Here is an 8,652-nt window from a genome sequence, read left to right as displayed (position 1 = left end):
TAGAGCATGAAATGACTACTTTGTGCTCTTATATTTATGGATACTCATTTAACATTTTTTGGTTCAATGTTTTTTGCAAATATTCTTTATATTTTGTAATATATTGAAACAATATTCCCCAAAAAAGGCTCCCTAACTTCTGAAAATATATGATAGCTGCAATTCTTCAGGGATAAAACATGTGCATTAAAATACTTTTTGGTTAGATATGGAAATAAGTAAAATCTTATGAGTTTTATTCAGCATACATCCTTCCTTAGGGCTGTTTACCATATACATAAATTTGTTTCAGAATTTATTATTTAACAGCTAGAAGACTTGAGAACTTTGGCACCAGAGATATGTGAAAATCAGTGAAGAAGCACTGGGAACTTATAAATATTTTCTGTCATCATGCTGGTTTTTCCTAATGCCCCATCAGGGTGCATTCAACCCTCGGAGTTTCCCACTACAACATACCGTGGTATCATGAACATATTCATGTTTCCTTCTTCTAAAGGAGGTGAGGATATGGTGTGTCCAGCCCTCGGGCAGTGCTCTGAGCTTAACATTCTTGGAGCCCTCCTCTGTACATCCTATGTATTAGTCTGAGGAAACCCAGTGGCATGGTTTTGAGTAGGGCTTTATACACCTGAGCACTACCTCAGCACTGGTAAGGATGAAATTAAAAAGCTCCGCTGTAAGAAATAAAGACTGGAAAAGCCAGGAGTCAGTGCCAGGGATGAAATAACCACAGGGTTCCCACAGCAGTGTCAGTGGGAATTGAGTGCAGTGGCTCACGTGGACAGATTTCAGCTACTTTATCTTACTAGGACCTGTGAGAGGAACTGCAGCTTCATTCCCCACCTTCCTCCTCATTCTGGCTATGAATATTGCTAATCTGACCTGCCATGTTCATGCTAGCAAACCACTGGCAAAGACTGAAGAAATAAGCAAGAGCTTTGAAAATACAAGGCATTTCTTCCTTTGATATGACAGTTTATCAATGCAAGAAAGCTGGTTGTAATTTTGATCAAGTGTTCAGTCTGTATTGGTAAAGACAAAAGAAAAATAGACACAGCTTAATCTCAAAGGTTGATTCTAAATTCAGAAATGATTGTCTCAATTCTCCACAGATTTCTGAGAAGCCTATGGCAGAATTTTAGATTAATTTTTTGGTTGAAGTTACCAAGACAATAGTTATCCTCAGATAATCATTATTAATTTAAATGAATTTAGATCAGACCCCTCAGTGAACTTTAGGAAATACAGTAAGCTCCCTTTATTTCACTGGGTGATAATTATTTAGGAAAGGACACAGGTAGCACAAGATGGAAGAATTACTTACCAGTTAGACTCCCTGTTGCAGTCATGTGGATCTAAACTGCATTATACAGGGATTTTTGACAGGGAAAAGAAGAAGGTGAGAGAGGAACCAGTGTGATTTATAGAAAATAAAACTGGTTCACCCATTTCCTAGTTACGGTCATTAACAGTGGTATAATTGTGCATAATCATTGGTCCCATTCCTAGTGTACATTGCTAGAGGGTAACTAAACTTTTCATCTGCATAGAAATTTAGATGCAAATATGAATTGTGTTCACTGGTATGACTAGTGTAAAGTAAACAAAGGGTATTTCTATTGTATATTTAAGGTTGAGAAACCTATTTTGTGAACAGCATGCTATCAGCAAAAACTTCACAGTTATTAAGTAACTGCAAAAGGACATGGTCATGTCAATGAGGGGTAAGGAAAAAGCCATATATAAAGAGCACAGCAGTGTTAGGATATTGATAGGCACTTGTGGTTGTCCCCATCTGGGAAAACTGCAATAATTCTCCCTCTGTATCATGGTTTCTGTGTTTTAAAACAAAACAGAAAGGGTTGTGGAGGGAAGAAAAAAGGATCTTAATGCCAAGCAGTAATGTGAGAATGAAGAATACAGAAAGCTAGAGAAAAATGGATGGTTTAATTTCCCATCATTTTTCTATGGGAGAATTAAATTTGCAAGCTCATGTTGTGGGTTATTCAGTCAGAGGCATAACAGTGAAGGTAACTGGATTCAGATGAGTTCCTATCCAAGAGATATTCAAAGCAGTGAGTTCCCTAAATATATGTACAAAACAGCGTTTTCTAGACTCATTTTGTATATTAAATCAAACCTTGAATTCCAGGAGTTAAAGAACCCTTCTTTAGGACCTTAACAAAAAATCTGACCTGAGCACTGAGATCCACCTTCCCAGACTTACTTAATGAGGCAACACTGTATTTCATTTGCTATGACTTCCATGTACCTTAGTCTTTTGTTTCTGTTTGAAATTCTCCACAATACTTGTAATAGCAGAAGTTTGCTTTATGAAACTGCCATGGCTCACTAGTACATAGTCATGGTAGAACAAACACAAAAAGTTCTGTTTACCTGAAATCAGGACTGTGCATCTACTGAACATACTAGATAAGGGTTTCTTTAATTCCTTTATATAAAAAAGCAGTATTTCAGGTGTGTTTGCAATCAAATGTTGGAAAGAAAATTCAGAATGTGGAAGATGAAGTAGAGTTTAATTACTGTAGAAAAGTACTTCTAGGAAAATTTGTGAAAAATCTGTACTGTAATTTTTTTTCAAGTGTTAATGAATTTTCTCTATTACCCTTACTATTTTTATTTTACTAGTTTTCTTGACCCCTTCACTGCAGGACAGAGAAAGCTATAATTTTAGATCTTTTAAACTTCTTTAGAAATGTCTGTCAGATGGTTTTGATTGAATTTGTTGTTAACAGATCACAGGCCTTAGCTTTAGGAATCCAACTGTGATATGTAAAAGTGGTATCTCAGAATTTTTCTTTTAGCCAAATGCCCAGTTTACAAAGTACTAAATGATTCAGTTCTTTTTTATTTTCCTGAAAAACCTATCTAGAACTGCTGGTATAAGTGCAGCCTAGACATGAGCAATGTGTACACAACACCCAGACTTTTATCTTCCAAAACTTAATTCATATTAACCTCAGCACAGGAAGTAGAATTTATGTTACATTAAAATGTTAGGTAGGAGGGGAAATTTCCATCAGATTTATTACTCTGTAATAGCTCTTAATATGCCCTTGTATGGTTGAAACAATGTAAAACTTTAGCATAGTTCATGAAAAATAATACACAAATACACATGACGGGGAAAATGTGATTATGTCTGTAAGGGGACAGAAAATATCTCAGCTTTTCTTATCTAACACACCTGTGAGCAATACAGGTGTTTGAGCAACACAAATATTCATAACCGTGAGTACTGATTGTCTGGGAGGCATCTGGGAAAAAAACTGCAGTCTTGAGTACAAACTTTTCCATCCCATAGGTCTCAAGATCTGAAATTTTTCTTTAGAATAAATAAAATTCTGCCCTATATAAATGTCTCCCCCTCAAACCTGTGCCACTATATCAACATATAGAAATAATTTGCTCCTTCTAGAGAGGGCCATTTGATCAAACAAATAATACTAAATATTTACAGGAAATACCTTGGTTGATGCATCCAGATTTTCAAATCTTGTTCTGGTTTGTGAAACCAAGAATTTCTCTCCCTTTTATTTAAACCCACTTCTTCAATCCTATGGGCCTTAATTCTGAGACTCCTTTGGGGCTCAGCTGGTCCATGTATGTAGCATATTTCATCTACTGCGTGTCTACATACTGTTCTCTTTAGGACAGGGCCTCAGTTGTTTGTCATTTTTCTTGTACATTGCAGCACATGTGATGGACATATTGTGAATAAAAAATATAAGAGGCACACTGGACAAAATTAAGACCCTCTGAAAGCCATAAATCATTTGAGTAGCTTATTATAGGCCAGTTCACTACCCAAAATGCAATCTTAATACAAAAGTTTAAATGCCTTCCTGGTGCTCCTTGTATCAACTGGATCCTTTTATTCTAAAAAAAACCACTTTTAGAAAATCAAGAGAAAACATCTGGGGAAGGTGAGTTGTCCTTTGGTGCACAAGTTGAATTCTGAGCATTAGGGAAATATTTGCTACCCTAAAAGAGGAGCAAAAATCTTTTTGTCTGTGAGGAAAGGCTGTCTGACAGCAGTATACCAGCTTGTAAAGGTTCAGAGCTTTGCCTTGTCAAGGTCAAGCAAACATTTAGCAAATAGCTTTGAAAAATAAGCAGTTGTGAAGGACAAAAGAAACAGAATGATTAAACTTCTTTAGACACCACGTGTGTTGTGAAATTTAGCTTGCAAATGATGAGGAGTCAATTTTACAGGACTACTTTTTGTAAAAATTTTAATCTTAAAAATGTTATACCCATTTGGTCTTGTATATACGGCAATCCGGTTTTCCATTTCTTTTAAAGAAAAATGAAAACATTGAAGTGGGGTTATAACAGCTTCTTTAATTTTTTTCTTTATTTTAAATTATGCTTATTCACCCATACATTCTCTCTCTGAGTATTCATTTAGAAGGAAGATTTTGCAATAGTCACATTTAATTTATCAGGGTGCAATAATTTGTGTTTCCCAATCATCTCGCAGACTTTGGTTCATTATACTATTGTTTCACATGAGTAAGTTAGCAAAGTTTGGATTGATTGACTCTAATTAACTAAAACTGGTTCCAGGCTGTGCATCTATTGTCATGGTAGCTAGCCACAAAGCCCCAAACTGTTCAGTAATGGCAATATAACGTACTATCGATATGAAAATTCAAGCAAATGTTTAATGTCGGGCTTGTCAGCAAATGAAAATAGCAATAGCAGAGGAGGGAGAAAAGGGACATTAGGACATGCCTGTCTCAGAAGGTTTTAGAAAAAAAGCCTTTAAGAGATGCTGGTGCTCTGATTTTTTCATTTATTGTCATATTGGCCTCCAACATGGAAAGAAATGTAAACCAAACTTACACACTGTTCTGTAAAAGAAAACTCCACATATTTTTTCATTTAAAAAACCCCAAAATGAACCCAAAACTCTAGACTGAAATAGGTAGGACCTCTTGAATAATGTATGTGGACTTCTTCCTTTGATTTTTGATATACAAATGTATTTGTCCCTGGTTTTGTTAGTCCATTTGCATAAAGTCTGAATCTATTCTCTATTACCACCAAAGAGACTCTAACCAATATTAAATGCATTCTCTTACACATGACATGGTTGCATTGAAAGCTTAGGATAAGATGCAAATATTTTTTTTCTTTGCTCAGTCTTAAGAGTCCATACAAAATTCAGCAAAATTAATCGGGATCTCAAAGGATGAGCTGCCACTGCTGGCAGAGGTGCACAACACCTCAGCATGTCCAGAATGTGCAAGTCTGAAAATGTAAAACCTTTATTCCATCTTTGTAAGATAGGCTGTCATCTCTCCAGAGATGCTTCACCTGAAATACCAATCTCTGCATACTGCTACATGGAAAATTATACTTAGAACAGTCTTGAAGAGCCAATGTCAAACACAGAAGCTTGGGAATTCCAGGATTGCTTTCCTTTTCCTCACCTACTGCATTGCTGCAGCATTCGCTGTCTTGCTTAGGAGCTATTTCTAAGAGGAGACCTGTGGCACTCAGTGTTTACTACTCCCAAGGAGCAATTCCTTAGTGTGATATTAAGTCCTTACTGTGCTATGTGGGCCTGTCTTTCAAATTTCCAAAGCACGTGATTCAAACCATGATTCAGGAACAGATCATCCATTCATTTCTCATTATTCTATGCCCTGTAATTGTAGAACCTGTCTCTTTATCGTAGAGGGTGCAACCTCCCTTTTACAGTGGAGATGGCTTCCCCCAAGTGCCCGGGGGCTGTGCAGTAGTCTCATCACCTGCTGGGTGCCAACCCAGAGCCCCATCCCCAGCTGCTCTGAGGCTGAGCCCCCCCTAGCAGCCCGGCTGCCTCTCCTCTTCAATCCTTTTCCAGGCAAAAGTCCTCTGCTTTTCCATTTGCCAAAGAAAGGGCTTGCTTTTTATGTCATGACTGATTTTAACCTTTAACACAGATAGTCACCGGGGTGAGAGGCAAACCCAATTTTCCAAAGTGGCACAACTCATCACAGGCTGTTTCCAAGAAGCTCTTTGCAGTTTAGTTTCATTTCTTCCAGCCTGGACTGAGGGATTGAGACCAAGGCTCACAGGTGGGAGTCATGAGAGGCCTTTTGGTCCCATTGGGTGTAGGCTCACAGCTCCAATCAGCTTTGGTACAATTTACAACCCTGGGAGTGATGGAATTGGGTCCTGGAACCTGGTGCTGCCCTGCTCTGACTCACTGAGTGCCTCCAGGCAAAGCATTTAACACCAGGCTGTGATACCTCTCATTGCACTGCACATTACACCAAAAAGGGTCTCGAGGAAGTCAATGGAGCTACTTGTGGAGCACTTGTACTTAGTAAGTGTGTCACAATCTGGCCTTCACTTAAGTTTCCCCTTTTATAGGAAATTACAGACTCATTTCCAAGGTTGTGGGGCTTAATTAGTTTATGTTTGCAAAACACATCTTATTGCTGGTGAAAAGAAATAACCATTATGATGATGATGATGTGTGCAGTGCATGGCAAGGTCTTGGGTCTGTCTAGGTTTTGCTTCATTTATTCTGTACCAAATAAAAAAAACAACAAAAAAAAAAAAGTCCTTCCTTTGCAATTATTTGAAAACCTATTTCTAGCAATGTTGCATTCATTCTTCTGTCAAAACTGTTAGGAAACAACACCCAACCCCCCCACCCTAAACCTTCTTGTGCAGAACTCCCCAGGGCCTGAGCCTATGGCACAAAGCCAGTTGCCACTGCAGGGTGATGGAGACTGACCAGCCACAGCAAAGCTGTGATGTGAGTGGGGTTCAGATGGACTTGTTTTCTGACACTTTCCCAAACATAAATGCCTTTCCCTTTCCTGCACTCAGAATATATGTTTTTTTAACCCTAAGATGTATCATATCTTTAAAACTTGGCATTAGCAAGCAGGTTTTTTTTCATCTGCTGTAATAATTTTTTTTTAATTCTGTTTTTTGTTGGGGTTTTTGTTTTTTTAATCCAAGTATGGTTCTCATGGTGTAGTAAATGACATTAGGCTTTTGTAAATTCTTGCAGAATATAACAGATCATTGATTTTATAACACAGTCACTGCTTTTGCATTCTGATGAGATTATTAGTAGCAGCCTAGAATACAACATCCCTGCATACTGTTAGTTAAAAAAAATAAAAGTTTACTAAATGGTCTCTTGTCAACTGTATCTGAAAATCATTATAGTTTCTCTGGTTTCCTTTACATGGAGGGTTTCTTCTGTGAGCTGTTGGGTTACATCAGTATGAAGTTACAGAATTATTGCAGGGATGCTGTTTATTTCTCTTTAGCTGTTTGTTTTTCTTCAGAAAAACAGTTTTTTAAGTATTTATAAATTGATTGTAAAAATTGTTCACACGCTCAAGACATGCAATATTGTATCTGAGCTCAGTAAACATATTTTCCCCTTCATACTTTAACTGAAATTACATTAGACATTTTTATCTCATGTCAAAGCAAACACAAATCAAGCCATTTTATGATCTTTTCATACATCCTGTGTTGTAGCCTTCATTTGCCAATGAAGACATGAACCACCTGATCTTTTCAGGCCAAATTCCCTCTCTTCCACCCTGCATTACAACTCCCTATTGTACACCCAGTGTGTACCTGCCCTCAGCTGTGTGCTGGAGACCCACACATAACACCAGCATAGGACCATGCTTCAGACCCTGCTCACTGGGCAGAGAGGAGGGAGGATTTAAGCTTGGATGTATTTTTAACAGGCTAAAATTCTGGAATTAAAATCCAGCTACTGGCATGCAGCATTTTCTCTGCTTCCATACTGTTATTAACATACATCTGTATTACCACTATGACAGTCCACCCTACAAATTGATACAATACCAAATAAAGAGCCTGCACTGTGCACTGTAATGACTCTACAGGAGCCATTACATCTGATGTAGTCAATATTATACATTTTTTTAAAATGTATGAATGCATATTTAACTGAGAGATCTGATCTGCTCCAGCAATTCTGGTCTATCAGAAACATAATATGCATTTTAAAAAACTGCTTGCATACATTTTACGTTTTTTACCTGAGAAGCTGAATGCGGGGACATATTTTATTTTCTATGTCTGCCCATGACGTGCTTGCTTCAAAACAAAACAAAAACAAGTGGAAAAATTTATGAAGACTGGGCTCTGTTGCCTCATAGTGCCACCTCCAGTGTCCCCATTCCCTTTGCATCTCTCTCCAGCAGCTTTTGCTCCATGTCCCTGTGGGTACATTTGCTGATAGAACAGGTATGCAGAGCGAGCATCTCAGCAGAGCATCACTGAGCCTCTGCTGTTTTACACCACTGCAGCTGGCGGCTGTGCCTCCATGCATGTGCTGCAGGCACCCACATACACGTGCACTGAAAGCAGAGCGTGCTGAGGTGCCACCAGCACTCAGAGGCCACCTGAGGTTCGCAGAGAGGGGGTCAGAGGGAGAGGACCTCAGCTGTAAAATCCTGGTGGATACATCTCTCTCTCTTGAATGACATCATACCCCATGGTTTTGCAGACAGAGCAAATGCTGCTGTTGCCCTGCATTCATGGGGTAGGAGCAAGTTGACTTGTGAACCTGATTTTAGAATGCCACAAGCATCAGCCCAGGCTGGGGTCTGGGTTTGAGCACAGGGCCAC

At 38.5% G+C, this 8,652-nt stretch overlaps 1 protein-coding gene across 1 annotated transcript in view; it reads left to right on the top strand.

Annotated features, from left to right (window-relative positions):
- CCDC178 (coiled-coil domain containing 178) overlaps positions 1 to 8,276 on the top strand; it is a 35,350-nt gene extending 27,074 nt beyond the window's left edge. The window contains exon 2 of the mRNA XM_085572064.1: positions 1 to 8,276. This exon is cut by the window's left edge and continues 2,586 nt beyond it. The gene's annotated coding sequence lies outside the window, so the exon portion shown is untranslated.
- The last annotated feature ends 376 nt before the right edge of the window (positions 8,277 to 8,652 follow it).

Source organism: Lonchura striata, chromosome 2, assembly GCF_050655825.1.
Source record: "Lonchura striata isolate lonStrDom1 chromosome 2, ASM5065582v1, whole genome shotgun sequence".
Lineage (NCBI taxonomy): Eukaryota > Metazoa > Chordata > Aves > Passeriformes > Estrildidae > Lonchura > Lonchura striata.
This window is presented reverse-complemented; position numbering and strand designations above follow the sequence as displayed.